The sequence below is a fragment of the Myotis daubentonii genome, chromosome 9 (genome assembly GCF_963259705.1).
Source record: "Myotis daubentonii chromosome 9, mMyoDau2.1, whole genome shotgun sequence".
Lineage (NCBI taxonomy): Eukaryota > Metazoa > Chordata > Mammalia > Chiroptera > Vespertilionidae > Myotis > Myotis daubentonii.
In genome coordinates, this window is record NC_081848.1 from 33959765 (window position 1) to 33985365 (window position 25601).

Here is a 25601-nt window from a genome sequence, read left to right on the forward strand (position 1 = left end):
CTGGAATCTATATTTTAAGATAGTATCCCAGGAAAGGAAATAAACCGTCTCTGGGGTGATTTAAATATGTGTTTATTTTTATTGATTTCAGAGAGAGGAAGGAAGAGGGAGAGATAGAAACATCAATGATGAGAGGGAAGCATGTGTCAGCTGCCTCCTACACGACCCCTACTCGGGATCAAACCCACAAATACATATTTCTAAGGAATCGCACCATGACCTCATGGTTCATGGGTTGACACTCAACCACTAAGCCATACCAGCTGGGCTGGGCTGATTTCTTTTATTGCTTTGCTTTATAACTTTGTTTTGTACAATTTTTCTACATTGATTATTACTTTTTTTTTTTTTAAGCATCGTCCCATACACCAAAAGTTTTCGAGTTTGATTCCTGGTCAGGGCACATACCTAGGTTTCAGGTTTGATCCCTGCTCAGGGCTCATACCGCATGCAATCAATTGATGTTTCTCTCTCACATCTATGTTTCTCTCTCTCTCCCTACCACTCTTTCTAAAAATCAATAAACATAGCTTTAGGTGAGGATTTTAAAAAATGCCGTGAGATGGAATTGTTTTGGTCTTTTTAAATGCAATAACAATTCTACTTAAAAATATACATTTGTGAAACTTCTAGTAGTTACATTGTTTATTTCAAGAGAAGTCAGTGTCCATGATGACTTCAATGAGACATATTATATCAGAGGTGTCAACCATATTCGTAGCCACATCCACGAATGTCCAGATCCTATATAATAAAAGGCCAATATGCAAATCGACCGGATGACAGAATGACTGGTCGCCATAATGCGCAATGACCACCCGGGGGCAGACACTCAATGCAAGGAGCTGCCCCCTGGTGGTTAGTGTGCTCCCCCTGTGGGAGTGCTTCTCAGCCAGAAGCAGGGCTCACTGCTCCTTAGCACTGCCTCAGAGGTGGGAGAGGCTTCCACCACTGCCCCTGTGCTCAGAAGTCAGGCTCATGGCTGGCAAGCACAGCGGCAGTAATGGCAGCCTCTCCCGCCTCTGCTGCAGGCAGGCACTAAGGAGTGAGGGGTCTCAGACTGCAAGAGCTCCAGTCTGTAAGAGCCCCCGACTGTGAGAGGGATGTCTGGCAGTGGCAGGGGCGGGGCCAGCTGCTGGCAGCCAGGGGAAGGAAAGCCCTGATAGTCTGTGACAGCCTGCCAGGCCTAGGGACCCTACCTGAGGGGTCATGGATTGCGAGAGGGTCAGGCCAGGCTGAGGGACAACCCCCCCCCCCACCGCCCCATGCATGAATTTCATGCACTAGGCCTCTAATATATATACAAAGATGCTAATTGATCATACCTTCGCTACGCCCATCAGCCAATCAGAAGAATATTCAAATTAACCCAACAAAGATGGCCGTTAAATTTGCATACTGCAGGCAGGGCAGGACAGCGTGATCTGCCGCAGCCAGCCTCCATCCTTGTCTCCCCTGTGCGCCGCCATCTGGGCCTCCCAGGAGGGCCTTCTCCCGAGTTGCCATGGCAATCTGCAAGCGGTGATCTGTGAGCAGGAAATCACTGCCCGCATGCAGCCCCCAGCAGGCAGCACCCAGCAGGGCCTGCTCCCTGGTCACCGTGGCAATCCATGAGCAGGAAAGTGCTGCCTGCAGGCAGCACCCAGCAGGCAGCCCCCAGCAGGGCCTGCTCCTTGATCGCTGTGGCGATCCGTGAGCAGGAAAGCATGGCCCACAGGCCGCACCCAGCAGGGCCTGCCCCTGGGTCTCCACAGCGATCTGTGAACAGGAAAGCGCAGCCTGCAGGCAGCACCCCACCCTGGCCACAGCTCAAGGGAGAGAACAACACGCAGTGGAGGCCAGGAGCCTGAGAGATCAACACAGAGGGGCGCCTGCTCCAAGCCTCCACGGTGTGGCTGGGAGCAGGCCCCCAGCGGACACACACACACACACACACACACACACACACACACACACACACGGGACGCCTGCTCTGAGACTCTGCTGCCAGACTGTGGCCGTCAGTAGGACATCCACTGAGGGTTTCTGGAACTGTGAGAGGGGCAGGCTGGGCTGAGGGAACCCCACCCCCCAGTGCACAAATTTCTTGCACCAGGCCTCTAGTGTGTGTGTGTGTATATATATATACACACACACACACACACACACACATATTGATTTCAGAGAGGAAGGGAGAGGGAGAGAGATAGAGACACCAATGATAAGAGAGAATTATTGATTGGCTGCTTCCTGCATGCCCCACACTGGGGATTGAGCCCAAAACCTGGCATGTGCCCTCACCGAGAATAGAACCATGACCTCTTTGTTCATAGGTCCATGCTCAACCACTGAGCCAGGCCGGCTAGGGCTCAAATGTCTTAATGAGGCACTCACAGCAAAACCTACCCAACAAGATGAGATAACACTATTGAACCAGGGTTAAATACAATTGAAGTCCAGGGCTTCCACAATGAGTTTTTTTTTTGTGTGTGTGTGTGTTTGTTAATCCTCACCTGTAGATATGTTTTCATTGATCCTTAGAGAGAGTGAAAGGGAGGGGAAGAGACACAGAGAGAGAAACATCAATGTGAGGGAGACACATTGATAGATTGTCTCCTGCATGTGCCCCAACCAGTGTTGGGGATCTAGCCTGCAACTGAGGTACCTGCCCTTGACCGGAATTGAACTTGGGACCTTTCAGTCCTCGGGTCGGTGCTCTATCTGCTGAGCCAAACAGATTAGGGCCACAATGAGTTTTTTATATAGTCAGCCTGAACCTTCAAAGTATTTTGGTACCATTAATTTGATGGATAGAACCACAGACTAGCTAGAACAAAATGCTCTCTGCCCCTTATCCTGGCTTTAAATCAGAGCTACTAACTTGGTGTACAGAAGACTTACTCTTAATGTTCTGTTTTAAGAAAAAAAATGTTATTGCCAGAGTTACCCCTTCGTTGCTGATTGAGAACACAGAGTGCTTGCAAATGTTCCTAAAGATAGATTCACACTCCACAGTACACATGGGTTCACACAAGTTACCAGACCTCCTCCACAGGTGAGGAGTCTGGGCTTTGTGTGGATAGGGGAAGATTCCCAGCCAAGCCGTATGGATATCACCATCTCTAAGAGCTGGAGAATGGAAACATCAGTGGCTTTGGACAGTCCAAAGTTCAAATCCTGTCACTTCCTGGCGAGCCGACCTTGGGGAACTCAACATTTAGGAGCCCTCGTTTCCCCATCAGTATAAATTAAGCCTATAAATGATACTTCATAAAGTAGTTTTTTTAAAGAAATATATTTTATTGATTTTTTACAGCGAGGAAGGGAGAGGGATAGAGAGTTAGAAACATCGATCAGCTGCCTCCTGCACACCCCCTACTGGGGATGTGCCCGCAACCAAGGTACATGCCCTTGACCAGAATTGAATCTGGGACCCTTCAGTCTGCAGGCCGAAGCTCTATCCACTGAGCCAAACTGGTCAGGGCATAGTTTTGAGAATTAAATAAGAAAACAAATATAAAAGGGCTTTCCAAATTATCTCTTTTTGAAAAAGAGTGTGGAGTCCAAAGGGACCTTTAAAAACTGTCACCCTCTTTACACCCTAGGGTGTTTATTATTACAGAGTCATTAGTCCTAGGGGAATGAGCTCTTGTCAGTAAGAGATACCTCAGTTTTTCCCTGGCTCCTCTGCACCAGACTGGGTTGGAATTTTAGCCAATATGCAAAGCAGCCAACTGTTTTTTATTTATTTTTTAACATATTTTTATTTACTTCAGAGAGGAAGGAAGAGGGAGAGAGAGATAGAAACATCAATGATGAGAGAGAATCATTGACTGGCTGCCTCCTTTACTCGCCCCACTGGGGATCGAATTTGCAACTCAGGGCATGTACCCTGACTGGGAATCGAACTGTGACTTCCTGGTTCATAGGTCAACACTCAATCACTGAGCCACCTCACTGGGCAGCAGCCAACTGTTTTGATCGAAGAATAGTGAACACGTGGTGGTTCTTTTGGATTTGGTCAAAGGAGTTGGAAAAAGATACTTAAATATATATCTTCAGTTTCTACTACGTGCAAGGCATGAGTGAGAGGAGTATGATGCAATGCTGTGGAGCATGAGCACTAGGACCAGATTGCCTGGGCTCCACCTCTGACTGTGTCACCTGTAGGGATGTCAATGTCCTCATCTTAAATTTGGCATTATAATATACCGGTTGTGAGGATTAAATGAGGTAATGTTTGCAAAGAGCTTACAGTCATTTTTTGTGTTTGATAAATTCATTTTGTGTTTAGTGTTTACTTCATCTATGTAGATCTTGTTTTTGTCCACTGGATTATAAATTACCACAGAATAAATGAATCTTGAAAAGGGAAGGGGAAGTTCACATTTTTGCCTTGTGTTAGGGAGTGTCCCTATACATAGTCTGTTAGATTGTGTTTTATATCCATTACACACATTTAATTCCCACCGATTGAGAGAGATGTTATCATCTTTTTACAACCAAAGAAGCTAAAGCTCAACAAAAACTAACACCATTTCCCCTAAGAACAGGAACAAGACAGGGATGCCCCCTCTCACCACTCCTGTTCAACATAGTACTGGAAGTGTTAGCCATTGCAATTCGGCAAGAAGAAGAAATAAAAGGCATCCAAATTGGAAAAGAGGAAGTAAAACTGTCCTTATATGCAGACGACATGATATTATACATACAAAACCCTAGAGATTCCATCAAAAAGCTACTAGACTTAATACATGAATTTGGCAATGTAGCAGGATACAAAATTAACCCCAAGAAATCTGAGGCATTTCTATACACCAATAGTGAACTTTCAGAAAGAGAGATTATAAAAACAATCCCGTTTACCATTGCACCGAAAAAACTAAGCTACCTAGGAATAAACTTAACTAAAGAGGTAAAAGACCTCTACTCAGAAAACTACAGGACGTTGAAAAAAGACATAGAGGAAGACATAAACAGATGGAAGAACATACCGTGTTCATGGATTGGTAGAATCAACATCATCAAAATGTCCATACTACCCAAAACAATCTATAAATTCAACGCACTTCCCATTAAAGTACCAACAGCATACTTCAGAGATCTAGAACGAACTTTCCAAAAATTCATCTGGAATAAAAAAAGACCCCGAATAGCTACAGCAATCCTGAAAAAGAACAAAGTAGGTGGGATCTCAATACCAGATATCAAGTTGTATTACAAAGCCACTGTTCTCAAAACTGCCTGGTACTGGCACAAGAATAGGCATATAGATCAATGGAATAGAATAGAGAGCCCAGAAATCGGCCCGAACCAATATGCTCAATTAATATTTGACAAAGGAGGCAAGAACATACAATGGAGCCAAGATAGTCTCTTCAATAAATGGTGTTGGGAAAATTGGACAGATATATGCAAGAAAATGAAACTAGACCACCAACTTACACCATACACAAAAATAAACTCAAAATGGATAAAGGACTTAAATGTACGACAGGATACCATAAAAATTCTAGAAGAATCCAAAGGCAAGAAAATCTCAGACATATGCCGAAGCAATTTCTTCACTGATACAGCTCCTAGGGCACTTGAAACTAAAGAAAAAATGAACAAATGGGACTACATCAAAATAAAAAGCTTCTGCACAGCAAAAGAAACCATCAACAAAACAACGAGAAAACCCACTGTGTGGGAAAACATATTTGCCAATGACATATCTGATAAGGGCCTAATCTCCAAAATTTATAGGGAACTCATACAACTTAACAAAAGGAAGATAAACAATCCAATCAAAAAATGGGCAAAGGACCTAAATAGACACCTTTCAAAAGAGGACATTCAGAAAGCCAAGAGACATATGAAAACATGCTCAAAGTCACTAATCATCCGAGAGATGCAAATCAAAACAGCAATGAGGTACCATCTCACACCTGTCAGACTGGCTATCATCAACAAATCAACAAACGACAAGTGCTGGAGAGGATGTGGAGAAAAAGGAACACTTGTGCACTGCTGGTGGGAATGCAGACTGGTGCAGCCACTATGGAAGACAGTATGGAGTTTCCTTAAAAAACTGAAAATGGAACTCCCATTTGACCCTGTGATCCCACTTCTAGGAATATATCCCAAGAAACCAGAAACACCAATCAGAAAGGATATATGCACCCCTATGTTCATAGCAGCACAATTCACCATAGCTAAGATCTGGAAACAGCCTAAGTGCCCATCAGTAGATGAATGGATTAGAAAACTGTGGTACATCTACACGATGGAATACTATGCTGCTGTAAAAAGGAAGGAACTCTTACCATTTGCAACGGCATGGATGGAACTGGAGAGCATTATGCTAAGTGAAATAAGCCAGTCAATAAAGGAAAAATACCACATGATCTCACTCATTCGTGGACAATAGAGACCATTATAAACTTTTGAACAATAATAGATACAGAGGCAGAGCTGCCTCAAACAGATTGTCGAGCTGCAGCGGGAAGGCCGGGGAGGGTTGGGGGGCAGGAGGTAGGGGGGTAAGAGATCAACTAAAGGACTTGTATGCATGCATATAAGCATAACCAATGGACATAAGACACTGGGTGATAGGGGAGGCTAGGGGACTGTCTAGGGCGGGGGGATAAAATGGATACATATGTAATACCCTTTGTAATACTTTAAGCAATAAAAAAAAAAAAATTAAAAAAAAAAAAAAAAGAAGCTAAAGCTCAGAGAGTACAGTATTGGAGACAGAATTCAAATCTGTTCTAATGGCCCTAACCAGTTTGGTTCAGTGGATAGAGCGTCGGCCTGTGGACTGAAAGGTCCCAGGTTCGATTCCGGTCAAGGGCATGTACCTTGGCTGCAGGCACACCCCTGGTAGGACATGTGCAGGAGGCAGCTGATCAATGTTTCTCTCCCATCAATGTTTCTAACTCTCTATCCCTCTTCCTTCCTCTCTATTAAAAAAAAATCAATAAAATATATATTTTTAAAAAAAATCTGTTCTAATGGCAAACTCCAGAGTCATCTACCTTAATAAGTATGAGGATATGGAGGGGAGAATCCAATGCTTGTTGCGTGATCACATTCTGCTGTTATCTCTTATCAGTCACCCTAAAGTGTCCAGTGTATGTTTCTGAAATAATACAAGGACATATAGTCAGTATTATGCCTTATGGATCAGAGGCACAAAAGTATTCATCCTACTTTCCCCAAGTAAATATAAATTCATGTCAGAGAAAAAAAAATCGTAGTTATATTCTCAGGGGGAGGATAAAGGAGTGGAAGAGGTGAAAAGGGGGCAAAGAGGAAGGGAAGGGAAGATATTTTGCTGACTAGAAAATGCTATAAACTTAATTTATAGGACTGATTAACACAAAACATGCAGGAAGCATACTAAGTAACATAGAATTAGCCTCCGCCTGGAGGAAAGAAAAGGCCCGCAGACAAACATGTCCCAGGCCACCAGGAAGCTCCCAGGTGATCAGACTCAGGTGCTGTCAAGGATAGGAGGCATCCCTAGGACAGATGAGTTTCAAGCCAGGTGTTAACATAAGGAGCAAGTGAAGAGAAGACCAGGCCCATTGTCACTGCTACTGACCTTCAGGTAAGGCTGACAAATCAGTGGCTATTGGAGTAGGGTTTTGAAAAATGCTGTTCAGAGTACCTGTGAAAGAGTGTTCCATAAGATAGAGAGTGTGATGAGAAGGAGAAACGGGATGGATAGGACAGATGTGGAGCAGGCAGGAGGAAAGGAAAAGGGAAAGACAGAATGAGGTCAGCAGGGAAGAATATTAAAGGTATCAATGAAAAAACACACTATCAGGAAGATATTTTAATTGAGCACCTACTACATGCAGAACACAAACTATATGCTTAGAATACAATAGATAATAATGAGACCACTGTTTTTTGAATGTTTACAAAGTGTTAGATACTATGGTAGCAGGTTACATACTTACTTTCTGTTTTAATCCTAACAGCTCTCTGAGGTGAGGATTCTAGCCTTGAACGTTTAATCAAAGCTTGTTAGTGGCAATCAGAGATTCCTAAACTGAGTCCATTAAGATAATATACTTTCCTTCTCCTCCCTCATCTTCCCTTTAATTTTTATAAGATTTTTTTTAAAAAAAAATGCATTTTCATATATTTTAAAGTGTAAACAGGATACATACTTATTGTAGAAATATTGGAAAACACTGCTAATAGCGTAAAAAGTAATGAGATTTTTCAAACCTATACTATTTTAAAGGACAAGAAAGAACATCCTGACATTGATTGCTAAAGAATGTATGAAAGATCCTGTTCTTAACACTCAAATCGACATTGAGTACCATCGTTTTTAAAAATGCCCATTTCGAAACCATAAAAATACTAGAGGAATCCACAGGCAGCGAAATCGCAAACATATGCCGAAGAAATTTCTTCTCTGATAATGCTCCTAGGGCAATGGAAACTAAAGAGAAAATAAACAAATGGGACTACATCAAAATAAAAAGCTTTTGCACAGCAAAGGAAACCATCAACAAAACAACAAGAAGACGCACTACATGGGAGAACATATTTGCCAATGATACCACCGATAAGGGTTTAATTTCCAACATTTACAGGGATCTCATGAAACTTAACAAAAGGAAGATAAACAATCCAATAAAAAAGTGGGCAACGGACCTAGATAGACACTTTTCGAAAGAGGACATACAGAAGGCCGAAAGACATATGAAAACATGCTCAAAGTCACTAATTATACGAGAGATGCAAATCAAAACAACAATGCGTTATCATCTCACACCTGTCAGAATGGCTATCACCAACAACTCAACAAACAACAAGTGTTGGAGAGGATGTGGAGAAAAAGGAACCCTTCTGCACTGCTGGTGGGAATGCAGACTGGTGCAGCCACTGTGGAAAACAATATGGAGCTACCTCAGAAGACTAAAAATGGAACTCCCATTTGACCCAGTGATCCCACTACTAGGAATATATCCCAAGAAACTAGAAACGCCAATCAGAAAGGATATATGCACCCCTATGTTCATAGCAGCACAATTCACCATAGCTAAGATTTGGAAACAGCCTAAGTGCCCATCAGCAGATGAGTGGATTAGAAAACTGTGGTACATATACACAATGGAATACTATGCTGCGGTAAAAAAAAAGGAACTCTTGCCTTTTGCAACAGCATGGATGGAACTGGAGAGCATTATGCTAAGTGAAATAAGCCAGTCAGAGAAAGATAAATACCACATGATCTCACTCATTTGTGGATTATAGAGAACAACATAGACTGATGAAAAGGGACAGACCCAAAGACTGAGAAACAGCGATCAGGCTATCAATCCCCAGAAGGAAAGTAGGGGAGGGCGGGGGTAAGGGGAAGAGATCAACCGAAGGACTTGTATACATGTATATAAGCCAAACCAATGGACATGGACAACAAGAGGGATGGGAGCATGAGTTTGTGTGTGGGGGGGAGGTTGGGGGTTAATGGGGGGGATGAGGACACATCTGTAATACCTTAACTAATAATAATAATAATAAAAAAAATGCCCATTTCATAAAAAGAAAGGGAAGATCATTGTTATTTGAATTTGCATTCTCTAAGACTACTGAGGTTTTATCGTTTTTCATGTTTTTGGCCTCTTCTACATTGTATTTCTGTGTCACACACGAATATCTTTTATTTTTCTTACTGATTTAGAAAATGATATTAAGAATATTAACTTTGTCTATTATATGTAGCAAACTTTTTTCCTAGATTCTCTTGTTTTGTTTATAGTACATTTTGACATAAAGAAGCTTTTCATTCTTGTGTAATCAAATCTACTGAACAATTCCTTTATGTTTTCCTCGTTCGCTTTCTTCCCTTTGGAAAGGACTTCTCCACCCCAGGAGCAGCTTTGTTATCTGGTAATGGGCTGGGTTTTGAAGGAGGCTAGGGACATGGATTGACTCAGAGGAGGAGGAGGAAGGGATTTAGGGACTCAAGGCAAATATAATGATGGGGCTGTCGCCAGGAGCAGGGATTGAGGCCCAGGGATTGGCAAATAGAAACTGGATTGCATCACTGTACAGAAGGCAGACACGGAGAGGACACTACGTAGACTTGGAGCCTTGAAGGCTGAGCTGTAGAGCCTGGTATTGATTGGTTAAACAGGAAATAGAGCCTCGTGCCAGCTTTACCCGAACGGGAATCCCAGGTGGGAAAAGGACACTATATAAGGGTAAATTTGCTAGAAGTTGCACAAATGCAGGGAACCAGAGGGCTGGGCTGCTGTTGCTGCAATCCAGGCCTCTGATGATGACATACCACATTCGCAGGTCCAAGAAATAACAGTGATAAGAACAAAACTAGGATTTTGTGACTCGGCACACTAGGAGACACACAAAAGGTAGGTTTTAAAAAATGTCTTCAGTGTTTGGAGAAGCAGGTGAGGTTTCTGTTTCAATGACAGCAGCAGAGAGATTTGTAAGGATGAACTGGCTTCAGGTGCAGTGCAGGTAAAACCTACTCATAGTGTTGGGATGTTCTCATTTCTTAGCAATGATGAAATATCCAATCATCTATCCCACGACTAAGGCAAGAGAGAGCAGCTCACTGGCGGAATGAAGGAAGTCTGAGATCTAGCAGGAAACTGGGTGGCTTATTCTCTCTTCCTGAGCACATGGCTCTGAGCAAGGCCTATGCTTGAAGGAAGACAACTACTAGCTGTCTCCTCAGAGGTGTTTGAAAAAGGACTAATTAATGAGCCAGAGCCTCAAGGGAATACTTTTGAGAAAAGACAACTTGCATGTTGGTGTTGGTTCTTGGGGTGAGATCCTCTAAGGAGGGCTGCCAGATGAAATACAAACCTCAGCTACATTTGAATTTCAGTTAAACAGTGAAAAAAATGCTAGAATAGTATTATAGTATTACCCAAATGTTTTATGGGATATATATATATATATATATATATATATATATATATATATATATAATATATATCTCAAAAATTTATTTGTTGTTTATCTGAAATTCAAATTTAACTTGATGACCTGTATTTTCATTTGCTAAATCCAGAAGTACTACCTATAGAGGAGATCCCAGAAGTCTCCAAGAATATGGCAGTTTGTATTAGCAGTTGGTGAATGGAAAACATGCCAGGAAATTTCAACTTCCCAAAAAAGAGAAGATGCAATCAAGCAGGAGGAGGAGATAATAAATTCAGAATAGATGAATTAATCGATATGCTTTTCTTAAGCACTTGCCTTGTACTGTTCTGGATACTTTGGGGGCTTCATCAGGAGCTTACAATGAGTTTTGTTTTATTTATTTTGATTTTTAAAAATATATTTTTATTGATTTTAGAGAGGAAGGGAGAGGGTAAGAGAGAGAGAAACATCAATGATGAGAGAGTATCATTGACTGGCTGTCTCCTGCACACCCGCTGCTGGGAGACGAGCCTGCAACCCGGGCATATGCCCTGACTGGGAATCAAACAGTGACCTCCTGCTTCAAAGGTCAATGCTCAACCACTGAGCCGCACCAGCTGGGCTACAATGAATTCTTATAGTTAGGTCTTTTTTTTTTTTTTGGTTAATCCTCACCCGAGGATACTTTTCAATTGATTTTTAGGAAGAGTGGGAGAGAGAGGGAAAGACAGAGAGAAACATCGATGTGAAAGAAACACATTGATTGGTTGCCTCTTGCACGGGCCCTGACCAGGACCCAGGCTGAGGAGGAGCTTGCAACCAAGGTATGTGCCCTTGACTGGAATCAAACCCGGGACCCTTTGGTCCATAAGCCAGACGCTCTGCCAAATGAGCCAAATCGCTAGGGCTAGTTAGTCCTTTAACAAGCATGAGAACCAGCTATGTGCTGGGTTCAGACCTTGACACTAAATTATCAAATGAAGAAGATAGTGGCACTCACAACAGTAGGGGAGACTAGAGTAACTCAGGGAAAAAATCTGGAGACCAATTCAAGATGGAATCTAATTGGAAACTAAAACTGTGGCTTCTAAGAGCAACAGGGTTTGCTTAGAAGTGATGTCTCCTCTATCTTCCTGGCTTTGCTTAGTTAGCTTTGAGAAGCAGACATAGTTCAAAGGAAGTAGCAATCAGCTGAAGGTCACACATTAATTAGAGGACAGGTGCTTCAAGCCAAGCCTTGAGTCACTCTAGAGCTCTATCCATGGCTGCAAGGGAAGAGCTCATGAAACATATGAATTGTTTGCACTGACATGAAGATGAAAAGGTCTGCTCTCATTGCAGGAATATTTTCTGAAAAGAAAGTGTGGAGCAAAAGCCTTCTTCCTCCAGCTTCCCCTCTGCCTCCACGTTCCTGGGTCTTTTGTAAAGAGATTTCTTCTGTAAGAAAGTTGTGAGTGGTGGTGAATTTTCCTGATGAGGATGAAAGAGGGTGAAGGGTTCCTTGCTTGACAGACCTGGGAAAGCTGACCTAGAACTTCCTTGTGTCAGTCAGGGCTCTCCTCCATGTCTCCCTCTACCCTGCAACGTTGGTGGCTCGACATCTGATACAAGATTGGCTGTGAGGTCATGAGATCTTTGCAACCCAACGGATGGGAAACTTGGCACCTCACTTACAGCATGGTTTCTCTTTTCTTAGGGCATGACTGATGCAGGGCCAGGACAGAGGCACTCATTAATAGTTTTAAGAGTACTTCATGATGAATATGAGTTATGATCAACATATTTTAAATTATTCAGAAAAATCCTGGGAACTTTATTTTCAGATGGGGGCCCAAATCTCAGAGATGAAATGTTAGGGTCAAGACTTGGGGCCTACCTCCTTCTCATCCTGTATCTTATACTTTTTTTTTTAAAATATATTTTATTGATTTTTTACAGAGAGGAAGGGAGAGAGACAGAGAGTCAGAAACATCAATGAGAGAGAAACATTGATCAGCTGCCTCCTGCACATCTCCCACTGGGGATATGCCCGCAACCCAGGCACATGCCCCCGACCGGAATCGAACCTGGGACCCCTCAGTCCGCAGGCCGACGCTCTATCCACTGAGCCAAACCGGTTTCGGCCTGTATCTTATACTTGATTCATGTCACAGCTGCCTGTCTTCGAGGCTATTCCTTGTAAATATATCAATTAAACCTTGTTTCTGGGAACCATCTTCTGAGGACTTGAGCCCTTAGATAAAAGAACTTATTATAAAGGGATTTGGCCTCTAACTCCAACCCTTCTTACTACCATTTACTGAACACACCTTGTATACCACGCATCATTGTGCTAAGCAGTTTGTAGTCTCCATCTATGTAAACTTCACTGCAATGATTGGTATGTGTGTATGTATACGTGGTTGTGTGTGAGTGTTACTTGCTTGACCTCATATACTAGTAATTGATTGGGTCAGATCGCTACCATTCTAGCCAAGGAGTGTCTAATTCTAAAGCTGCTATTATCTACTTTAATATTCCTTTTTCTAGACTTTTGTTCCTATCTTTGAAGTGCTAACAAAGTGATTTTCAAACAAGCTTTCATTTAAAAAATTTCCAAGTTCTTTCCTACATGTTTGTTCTGTCACATACATAAAAGGAAGAGAACAAAAACTATGATCCCCCAAAGGACTCTCAAATTTGGAATTAATTTTACTAGTCAACCAAGAACTATCATTTGTGAATGCATTTTTAGGATCATGTTTATAATTTTGCTGTAAGTCAAAAACATCTGTTTGTTTAAACAAAGGTATCCAGCCCTGGCCAGGTGGCTGGCTCAGTTGGTTGGAACATCGTCCCAATTGGTCAGGGTTGCAGGTTTGATCTCCAGTCAAGGCACCAAATATTTTTTAAAAAATAAAATAAGGTCTTCAAAGTTTAATTATTGATTTATTCAGTCTTTATAAACACCTTTGTTTCCAAACAGCATGAGTACTGCTCATCTCCAACAATGTTAGTCTTTCTAGTGCTTACCTTTAATAAAGACTCTACCACAGTTTCTCAATTAGATGTGACTAGCCCAGTTTTTTATCTTTGGATGAAATTTTCAGGATTGACATCTCAAGGAAGGCTCAAGTACTTTGCTTCAGGCAAATATACTCTCATCTTTCCATGAGGAAGGCCCAGAGTTGATTTTCCTGAAGGTTTGAGGTGAGGAAGAACAGTCATAGTGAAGAGAGATGGCCTGGGGCAGGAATTGGACCTGGCACAGCCCCTGACAGGGAAGATCCAGAATAGAGCCCCTGTGTACTCACCTGCTCCACGTAGTTAGCAAATATTTACCGAGCATCCACAATGCTTGCATGCTAGCTGTACAGGGACTCTGGCACATGGGAGCTCATATCAGTTTCCTCTTCCTACACAAAATGCTTGCAAAGTATAAAAGGTCAGTGCCCAACTTGAAGTTCTTATTACAGATCCTGATCTGCAGGTTGGGGACCATTAATTTTTTTCTTTCTTAAGCTCACCAATTTTGAGATTTTACCATTTGCCTGGTGGTATGCTGAATGTGTGTGTGTGTGTGTGTGTGTGTGTGTGTGTATCAGAAAGGGAGGGAGAGGGAGATAGAAACATCAATGATGAGAGAGAATCATTGATCTGCTGCCTCTTGCAGGCCCCTACTGGGGAATGAGTCTGTAAGTCAGGCATGTGCCCTTAACCAGAATCGAACCTGGGACCTTTCAGTCCACTGGCCAACACTCTATCCACTGAGCCAAACCAGCTAGGGCTGCTAAATATTTTTATATTCATCATCTAAGACTCTGATTCCTTGTCTGTGAAATAGAGGCAATAATAGTAGCTATCTTGTGGAGTTACATTAAATGAGATGTTGATGATGATAATGGCCATGATTTGTTGAGAGTGAACCCTGTGCTAGGCACCACCATTAGCACAACAATTATTTCATTCAACCCTTATAAAAACCATGAGGTGGGTACTCTTATTAGCCACATTTCACAGATTGAGGCTCAGACTGGTTAAATTAATTGCCAGGCTCACAAGGAAAATAAGTGACAGACTTTGGACTCCAATCTAGGTTGGTCAAAGGTTAAAGCTATGTGCTCAACCACTGATCCATGGAGTCTTCCTAATAAAAGTGGGAGAAGATTTTAATGTACTGTTTGGTAATGGTTGCCCTATGTTGGTTACTTCTAATCCATTAATCCATTTACAACACTATAAATAAACAGTTTAAAAATTAAAAACTTCTCTGCTAAATCAAATTAGACAGATTTATTCTTTTTTTTTAAATATATTTTTTTATTGATTTTTTACAGAGAGGAAGGGAGAGAGATAGAGAGTTAGAAACATCGATGAGAGAGAAACATCGATCAGCTGCCTCCTGCACATCGCCTACTGGGGATGTGCCCGCAACCCAGGTACATGCCCTTGACCGGAATCGAACCTGGGACCTTTCAGTCCGCAGGCCGACGCTCTATCTACTGAGCCAAACCGGTTTTGGCTAGACAGGTTTATTCTTGACCAAACAAATAGAAACACAGGGTTATCCTTTGAGGGATTGGAAGCTAAAGTGAGTACATTTCCACTGCATGCTCCCTTTTTGCTTTTTTTTTTTCCTGGTCAAAAATGGGCTTTGGTGACTTCTGGGAGCAATCTTGAAGGAGAAAAATTCACCAAAGGGCAACACATAGTCTGAACTGAAAGTGAGAAAGGTGGAAAGTGGGAAGAAAATTAATATTTATTAATCTCCTCCATATGTCAGTCATCGTAAGTATGTTATTCACTTATTGTGCTCAGCAAAATTTTTTGAGCACCTATTGTGTGCCTGGAAATGTGCTGATGATGAGCTATCATATTTTTACCACACATGGCAAATGAGGACACAGAGCCTCAAAGAAGTTAAGAAATTTGCCCAAGGTCACATGATCAGTTGTTGACAAAACCTAGTTTCAAATTGTGATCGGCCTGCTTTCAGTCTGTGCTACTTTTAATTTTTATTTTGAGAATGCATTTATTAAAGCTGGGGACAGTGAAACAAAGGAAGGGCTTAGTATAGAAGAAGCAACAGGAGAGAGGCTAGGCAGTAGAAACATTATGGGAAAGAAGTGAGCCATGCAGGGCAGCATGCACTCATTGAGAAGTAAAGGTCACAGTGACAGAAGTGAGCCAAGATGGGGCTGCTGTTAGCCCACTGGAAAGTCAGAGAAAAGGGGACCTTGGAAACAGGTTCAGGGGGTTAGCCTGGGATGAGCTGCTGCTGCCTACTGCTCTCCTGATTGCAAGTTTCCTCAGAACCCTTAGAGCTTAGAAGAAGGAAAGCAGAGATACACACCCAAGAAAGCGGGGAGAAAGGTATGGGTGTGCTTGATCCCCAGCCCCAGTCAGGACCATACAGGAGGCAACCAATCAATGTGTCTCTCTCATATCGATGTTTCTCTCTGTCTCTCACCTTCTTTTCCACTTTCTCTAAGAAAAAAATAATTCAGTGGAAAAATATCTTCTGGTGAGGATTAACAAACAAACAAACAAACAAAACCAATTAGAAAAGTAACACATGCAAAATAAAAAAGCATTGGATTGTCCCAATTTGTATCAGAATTCAAACTCAGACATATCTAACTGCAAACCAATGCTCTTTGCACTGTTCCAAGGTATCTAGGATTAAAGATATGATTTTAGGGATAAAAAAATTATCTTACATCATGCAGGGAAGCAAACTGCCCACGACATTTGCAAAGCACTAGGAATTATTCCCTGAGCTACTGTATCATCAGTTTAGTTTAAATATAACAATTCCCAGAGGAACCCATTATAATTCACAGCTGTCTACATTCTAAATTGACTAGGGTCCCCCACTTTACAGAAAAAAACCTCTTCTCTTTCCCCTTGTCATTTCTCTGCAACTTCTTTGGTAAATCATGTCAAACCGTATTAAGATTGTTGACACTGAAAATAGTCATATTCAAATGTTACACAAAATGCCTCCACAAAATGTTAACATCTCCATTAAATATACTGACTATTAAATTGGACTGGGATTGTGAACACATAATTAAATACTTTGGAAGAGTAATGGGCTGTTGGGAAAAAAACAAACACTTGATTATTTAGAACTGGATCTTATAGAGTATCTGCTAAAGTAGACTCTATATCATTGCCTATCTTGGATAAATCATGTATTTATATTTCACTCAGTCCTAATCAACTTGCTAGCTTCCTTCCGTATGCATTAGTATTTTATTCTCAGTCTTTTCATTGGATAAATGCTTTCATTAGTGTAACCAGCTAGTGTTTGCTGAGCCTAGCAAGGTAATTGATTGCATGGCTGTTTAGTCTTTTGTTCCCAAAGCTAATTATACACTTCATGTACTAAGTCCTTAATGAAGACAGTTATAAAAAACACTAAGCCAAAACCAAAAATATGAACAATGATATCTAACCATAAACAAATGAACATTAATTCCTCAAATATTGAATTATGGAGTAAAGGTAGAGAAATGACATAACAATTCTTCAGAAAAATAACAGAAATACAAGTTTCAAGTTTCTCAAATTTGGACAAGGATAAAGAGGGAACTTTAGTGTCAGGTCAGGTTAAAAAAGAAAAAAAAGAGGGAATTATAAACCCCAATAGGCTATGATAATCTTTGCAAACACCTAGTAATGGTGCAAGAAAAGAAAATAGACCAATGGAATAGAACACAAAGACCAGAAACAAACTGCCACAGGGACACCTGATTAATAGCAAAGGTAGCATTTCAAAACAGACAGTGGGAATAGGACAGTCTTTCAGTAAGTGATGCTGGGTCATTAGATGTCCATCTTATCTTATATAATAAAAGCCTAATATGCTAAGTGTCCGGTCAACCTGTCGGCTGTTCAACCAATCAAAGCGTAGTATCCTAATGATATGCTAAGGCTGCTCAACAGCTCACTATGACATGCACTGACCACGAGGGGGCAGATGCTCCGACCAGTAGGTTAGCTTGCTGCTGGGATCCAGCTGATCAGGACTGAGTGAGATGAGCCGGACATGCCCTGGAGCCCTCCCACGGTCCTTCCCTGGCTGGCCAACCTCTCGCATCCCTCACTGGCCCCAATTGTGCACTGGTCGGGTACCTCGGCCTGGCCTGTGCCCTCTTGCAATCTGGGACCCCTCGGGGGATGTCAGAGAGCCAGTTTAGGCCCGATCCCACAGGCCAGGCCGAGGGACCCCACTGGTGCACAAATTCATGCACCGGGCCTCTAGTATGCTATAAAAAGGAAAGATAACATACAAAGTTCAACACTAGGTAGATTATAGCCTTAAATATGAAAATCAGGACAATACAACTTCTGGGAGATTATGTAGGAGAGTATCTAAATAGAACTCAAAAAGCACAATACAAGCACAAGACCAAACAGTTGATTATATTTAAAGGAAGAATTTCTATTTATCCAGTGATAGCATTAAGAAATGAAAACGCAAAGCACAGATTGAGAGACGATATGTGCAATATCCAGTACATAAGGAAAACACCTACAAATCAATAACAGAAAGTTAAACAAGCCAATTTTACTAATGGGCAAAAATCTTCAACAGGCTTGCCCTAGCTGGTTTGGTTCAGTAGCTAGAGCATAGGCCTGCGGACTGAACAGTCCCAGGTTCGATTCCAGTCAAGGGTACATGCCTGGATTTCAGGCTCAATCCCCAGTAGGGGGTGTGCAGAAGGCAGCCAATCAATGATTCTCTCATCATTGATATTTCTCTCTCTCTCTCCCTCTCCCTTCTTCACTGAAATAAATAAAAATAAAAAACTTCAACAGGCACCTCACAAAAGAGGATATCTAAAAGGCCAATAAACATTAGTATTCAGAGAAATGTAAATTAAAACCACAATGATATGCCACAACACACCCACTGAAATGGTATTAAAAAAAAAAAAAAAGAAGGAAAAGGATGTGGAGCAACAGCACTCATACACTGCAGATGAGAATATAAATTGGTTCAACCAATGGGGAAAACTCTTTAGTATTAGCTATGCAAGTAAATTGCATATACCAATACACATCAATTCTGCTCCTAGGAATATACCCAATAGAAATGTATGCACATGTACATCAAAAGATGTACCCAAGCACATTCTTATGTATAAAAATTCAGGTTGGTGATTACCTTTTGATGGGAGGGAGGGCGCACAAGGAGCTTTGGGGATTCCAGCAGTGTTCTATTTCTTGATATTGGTGGTGGTTACATGGGTGTTTGCTTTGTGATCATTTATTGAGTTACATATTTTGTTTTGTGAACTTTTCTGTATATGCATTATATTTCATAATTTGAAAAATATTTTTTTAAAAACCCTCTCTCTGGAGAGAAAGCGAACGTGGCAAGATGTCAACAATTTCTGCAACTAGGTGAAGGGTATACATACGGGTGTCATACTATTCTTTCAATTTTTCTGTAAGTTTAAACATTTTTTAAAAGTTGAATGAAAAACTCTCTTTGATCTACCTTCTCAGGTGGCCACTTCATCCCATTACCATATGGCAAAACTTCTTGAAAGTGTCTATATTTAGAGTCTCTAGTTCCCTTCCTCTAACCATCTCCTGAATATATCCCTGCCAGGTTTTGCTTCCACTACAGAAGTAAAATTGTTCTTCTCAAGGTCACCAATGATGCCCACATTGCAAAATCCAATGATCGTGTCTCAGTCCTCAACTGTATTCAATATCTGTAGCATTTTACACTGTTGAGCACTCTCCTCCCTGAAACATTTTCCAGTTTTAAGGACACTTGCCTGATTTTCCTTTTATTCTTTCAGATGCTTCTCACCATTCTCCTTTCCTGATGCTCTTAACTTCCCTGACCTCTAATTATTGGAGTGGCCCAGGGCAAGCCCTAGAGAGCACATGGGCACTTTAAATCTTTATTTACATCTAGTTTTTTTCAGTGAAGCCTTATCTGGCCACTCTTATCTAAAATTGTAACCCAACATTTCTTAACTCTTTTTCTTAGTTTGCTAAAGTATTCCCCTTAGCACAATCTAAAAAATGTTATTTTACTTATTTTGTTTACTGCCTGTCTTCCCTGCTAGAATATAACTTTCAAAAGTTACTGCTACATGCCCAGAACCTAGAACAGTGCCTGACATATATTAGGCATTCAATCAGTGTTGACTACTGAATGAATTGCACTTAAAGTAAAATCCATTCTCCAAGTTTACAAAACCCTGCTTAATTTGTCTTCTGCCAGCCTCTCCCCTCCCATTTCATACCCCTTTCATTTCTCTAAACTCGCCAAGCCCTTCTCCCACTCAGAGGCCTTTGCACTTACTTCTCCATCTGCCTAGAAAGAGTTTTCCTGGCTCTTCGCATAATTGGCACCTCGGGGCTCAATTTAAATATTCCCTCCTCTGAAAAGCCCCACTCTGACCACTCTGATCGCCTCCCGTCCTACCCAATTACTCTTTTACACATTCCCCTGTTTAGTGCCCTCATTTTTTATTTGTTTGTGTGGGGTTTTGGGGGTTTATTTACCATGGTAAGATGTAAACTTCATGAGGATAGGGGTCTAGTCTGTCAGTCTTTCTCATTGCTATTTCCCCAGATCTGGCACATAACTGGTGGTCAATAAATGTTTACTGCGTGAACAAGTGAATACACAATTAAGTAAATAAATGAAAACAACAACTTTCTCAATGTTTAGAGCAGGATTCAAATAGACACAAAGAAGCAATGCCATCACTATCCAGAAGAGGACAAAGGACATTTGTCCTGATGCATCAAGAGCCCAAGAACGACATACTCAGCATTCCTTTAGAGTCAACTTCCTTACAAGATCCTTTTTCCCTCCGCACAGTCTGACCAGTTGCTGAGGGATAAAGAGCCAATAGTCCACCTGCACCAAATGGGCTCCTTTTGATGTACTAAGCAGAGAAGGCCTGAAATGCTTGGTTATGGACAATTAAGGATGACTAGCCTTTGTAGTCTGTGCTTGAAACAACAGTGGCTATGTGGGAAGAGGAGTGGGAGGGTGGCTTCCTGGTTGGGGGCAAAGTACACTGTGTGTTCCACCCACTTCTGCATTTTATTATTATATGTTAAAGAACAGGTTTTATAGCAAATGAAGGTCAGATTTAAAAGGAAAATGAAATTACAAAGGAGTTTTTTTTTTTAAGTAACTTGGCCTGGAGAAGTTGAAGGGCCAGAGGGCCAGATCATTTTCATGAGGAGGGCCAGGTACTGCATGTAAATGACAACACTGAGTCTTCATAGTAAGTCTTCATGGTGAGCTATCATTCCCATTTAACAGATGAAGAAATGGAGGTTTAGAATTATGAAGGATTTGTTCAAGTTTACATAGATTGAAACCTCAAATCCCTCTGATACCAAAGCTCTTCCCTTTCTCTTTCCTTTCCTTTTTTTAAAAAAAATATATTTTATTGATTTTTTACAGAGAGGAAGGGAGATAGAGAGTTAAAAACATCGATGAGAGAGAAACATCAATCAGCTGCCTCCTGCACATCTCCTACTGGGGATATGCCCGCAACCAAGGTACATGCCCTTGACTGGAATCGAACCTGGGACCTTTCAGTCCACAGGCCGACGCTCTATCCACTGAGCCAAACCGGTTTTGGCATTCCCTTTCTCTTTTCTTTGTTAATCCTCACCCGAGGGTAATTTTCCATTGATTTTTAGGAAGAGTGGAAGAGAGAGGGAAAGACAGAGAGAAACATCAATGTGAGAGAAACACATCAATTGGTAGCCTCCTGCACAGGCCCTAACCGGGGCCCAGGCCAGGAAGGAGCTTGCAACTAAGGTATGTGCCCTTAACAGGAATCAAACCTGGGACCTTTTGGTCCACAGGCTGACGCTCTATCCACTGAGCCAATCCGACTAGGGTAAAAGCTCATACTTTTCCCATGATACCTGGTAGTTTCCCCCGTCTTCCTCCAAAAGAACAGTCTTGGATCCCAAAGCTGTGCTGCCTGAGATGATCACCAGAGCCTTCCCTGTGCAATGCAACCTTGTGGTGTATTTCTTTCTGTTCTCAGTGACTAGCATACTGCTACGTAGCCAGCTCTTCAGCAAAGTTCTATCGAGTAAAAAAATAAAAGAATGAACAAGGGAGATGTCTTAAACAATATAGCTTATCTTATAAATTACATGCTGAGAACCAAAACAACTTAGCCAGCTCCTGAGTGTCCTCCCCCCCACTGTAGTCCTCCAGGAGAAAAAAGGCTGCAGTCAGTCTGGTGTTGACTTTCTCTGCCCTGACCCCAGCGATACTCTGTAAAGCTGCAGGATTATCTTCTTGTGGTGTAGTAGCTGCCAATAATGATAGCTAGCACATATTGAGCAAATACTCTGTGCTAGGCACTGTGCTAAGTAAGCTCTTTTCACGTTTTACTTTACTGAATCCTCAAACGACTGAGAGAGAGAGAAATCAATCTATTATCTCACTTCACAGGCCAGGAAAAGGAGATTTTGGCTTGTCTACAAAAATCAGCTGCCAACTTGTGAAGCAAACACTGCAAAGTCCCTTCTTTTCTCTCTCCATCCCTTCTCTTCTTAAGATGTAAAATATAATGCCTACAGAAACTCAGTTGTTTGAGAATAGAGGCATCAGGAAAAGATTTGCCTAGTCAAAAGATTCAAGAATCCATAAGACACTGCATTTGTCCTGATAAATGCGGTAGGACAGGGCTGTTCTCAAAAATATATTGTTTCTCTAGAAGAGACTGCATTACATTGATGTCGAAAGCGCTGGGGTTGAGTCCATGACAGACTGTGGGTCTTTGGTTGCCATTACCCTGGAGGAGCCTCAGCTTTCTCACATATGAAGTGGGAATAATACAAATCCTTTCCTGATGGGCTTGTACTAAGGGTCAAATGAAGGAATGTGATTTGAATAGACTGAACCTGTCTGCAAACGATGACTATTCTCCTGTTTGGAGATGAGTTGCTTCCCCAGGACTTTCAAAGATCAGGGTCTACTGTGCAACCCCAGGTAAGTGTTCCTGGCCATTAGAGCTGGTGACAGTGAGCTCTTGTCCAAGATTGCACACAACAGTGCAAGGAAGGCTTCTGAGACACTGGGACTTGGGAATCCAGGTCGAGTGCTATATCCAGAGCAGTAAGAAGCAGGGTGAAGGAGTGTGTCTGAACATGGGCTTTTTCTCCATTTATTTATGTCTTTTCTGATGTCTATGAATAAAGTTTTAATCTTCTTCCTGGAGATAGCCTCATCTATTGTTATTCCTGGGTATTTGATATTTTTAATGCTATTAAAAGTTATCTATTTCAGACAATTTAAAAATTATTTGTAGCTGGTATATAAAAATGCAATTGATTTTTATATATTAGTCTTGTATTCAGTAAACTTTCTAAGCTCTTATTAAGTCAATTCACTTATAGTTGTTTTTGGATTTTCTTTCTTCCTTTCCAATCCTTAATACCTTTTATTTATGAATTTTTCTTGCTTTACTGAGCTGTCTAGCACCTCCAGGGCAATGGTAAGTAAAGGAAGTCTTATTTTTTATTTCAAAGAGAAATTTTCATCTTTTAACCATTTAGTATGATATACTTCTAAAAGTTATCCTTTGTCAACTTAAAAAAGCTCTTGCTTCCTTAAATATAAGGTTTTTAGATATCCTTTATCAGTTTTCAAAGTTCTATTTACAATTTGCCAAGAGTTTTGTTTTTATGGGTGGATGTTGAATTTTATAAAAAAATGTTTTCTGCATCTCTGAAATGGTTACATGTGTTTATCCCATCAATCAGTTAAGGTACAAATTACATTTCTGACTTTTAAAAATACTAAACCAATCTTATATTCCTGATGTAAATACATGTTTATGTCTATTTTAGATTTAGCTCAGCAGTATTTTACTAAGATTTTTGTATCCATATTCACAAGTCAGTTTTCTTAGTGGGTTTTCTTAGCAATCTCACAAAGTGGTTAACCATCTCCATTTTACTTGTGACTCCTAACAAGTGGAATAACTGACCAATGTTATTCCAGGACTTGAAATCAGGTGTATCTGAACACTTGTTTGTTTCCTTTAAGCAAGGAACATTTATCAAAGTTTCAAAACGAATTACCCAGCTCCTGAATGTTTTGGAAACATGACTGAGGGGAGGAGCATGATAAGGGTAATGGCAGGAAATAGTCTTGGGAGGCTGTGCTAATATTCTGGTTCACCAAAGTCAAGAAGAAATAATTTACCTGTATTTGAGGAGAAAATGGGAAGCCAAGAGCTAAGTAGCTACTCATGTAATTCTATAGGAATCAATCTTACAAATAACAATGAAAGAGAAAGAGAGGAGAACATAAAGAGTGTCCCAAAATTCACGCAAGAAGTAATTTTGATAGAAAACACAGGTTTATAATTAAAAATTGTAAATTTTTTATTGATTCATAAAGTATACAGTATAGGGTTATGTATGGAATAGGATATCAGGTAAATAGATTATCATGTCACGATAGTGAGCACCATTAACTGTTATTGCCTGAGCAGCCGCATTTTCAAAGAAGTTTCAATGATGCCTCCAGCCCCATATCCGCACCAAACAGTGACACGTTGTGGATACATTTGTTTTTCAACAATCACTCGTGGATTTTCTGAACCCCAAATGCGACAATTTTGTCAATTAACCAAGCCATCAAGATGAAAATGAGCCTCATCGCTGAAAATGATTTTGTTCGAAAAATCAGCATCTACTTGTTGTTGTTCCATAATCCATTCAACAAACTCTATTCGCAGTAGGCTTCAGTTCTTCAGTCAATTGAACTTTGTAAGCATGAAGATGCAAATCTTTCATGAGAATACTCTGTAGAGATCTTCTCGAAATGTCCAATTCTTAACAATGGTGCTGAATTGATGTCCTTGGACTCTCAGCAACACTCTCATGAACTGCTTGGATGTTTTGTGTTGTATGACTTGTTGAAGGACGGCCAGAGTGTTTAAGATCACTAATTGATCCAGTCTCCCTAAATTTTTTAATTAATCTCTTCACAGTTGATGAAGTTAAATCACTATTCCGACCGTATTTTGCACGAAAATTGCGAAATGTAGCTGCCAAACCTTCATTATTTTTAAAATATTGCTCAACAATGAAAACGCATTGTTCTTTCCTATAGTGCTCCATTTTTAATAACCCTGAACTGTCAGCTGTCATGCTATCTTTTTTTTTCGTTGGCAACACTTTACGGCACAAATGGCGTAAAATTCAAATCTTGCGTGAATTTTGGGACACCCAGGCGAGGGAAGCCTGGGTCCTGGGTGCCAGAGGGAAGCTGGTGCCGGCAGCTGGGGGAAGGAAGGCCTACTCTTGCACGAATTTCATGCATTGGGCCTCTAGTACATATATAAAGCTTAATTTGTAAATTAGGCACAATAAGAGATTAACAATAACTAATCATAAAACAGAATTATTATAATAATACTAGAAGCCCAGTGCATGAAATTTGTGCATGGGCAGGGGAGGGGTGTCCCTCAGCCCAGCCTGCACCCTCTCCAATCTGGGACTCCTCGGGGGATGTCTGACTGCCAGTTTAGGCCCGATCCCGCAGTCGGACATCCCTCTCACAATCCGGGACCGCTGGCGCTTAACCGCTCACCTGCCTGCCTGCTCACCCCTTACCGCTTCTGCCTACCAGCCTGATCACCACCAACTGCCCTCCCCTGCCGGCCTGATCGCCCCCTAACTGCTCTCCCCTGCTGGCCTGATTTCTCCCC

At 41.3% G+C, this 25601-nt stretch overlaps 1 long non-coding RNA gene across 1 annotated transcript; it reads left to right on the top strand.

Moving 5' to 3' along the window:
* Positions 1 to 10226: 10226 nt before the first annotated feature.
* LOC132242064 (uncharacterized) lies at positions 10227 to 12778 on the top strand. The gene is made up of 3 exons (XR_009454545.1): positions 10227 to 10361; positions 11585 to 11705; positions 12223 to 12778. It is a non-coding gene; the product is annotated as an uncharacterized LOC132242064 (long non-coding RNA).
* The last annotated feature ends 12823 nt before the right edge of the window (positions 12779 to 25601 follow it).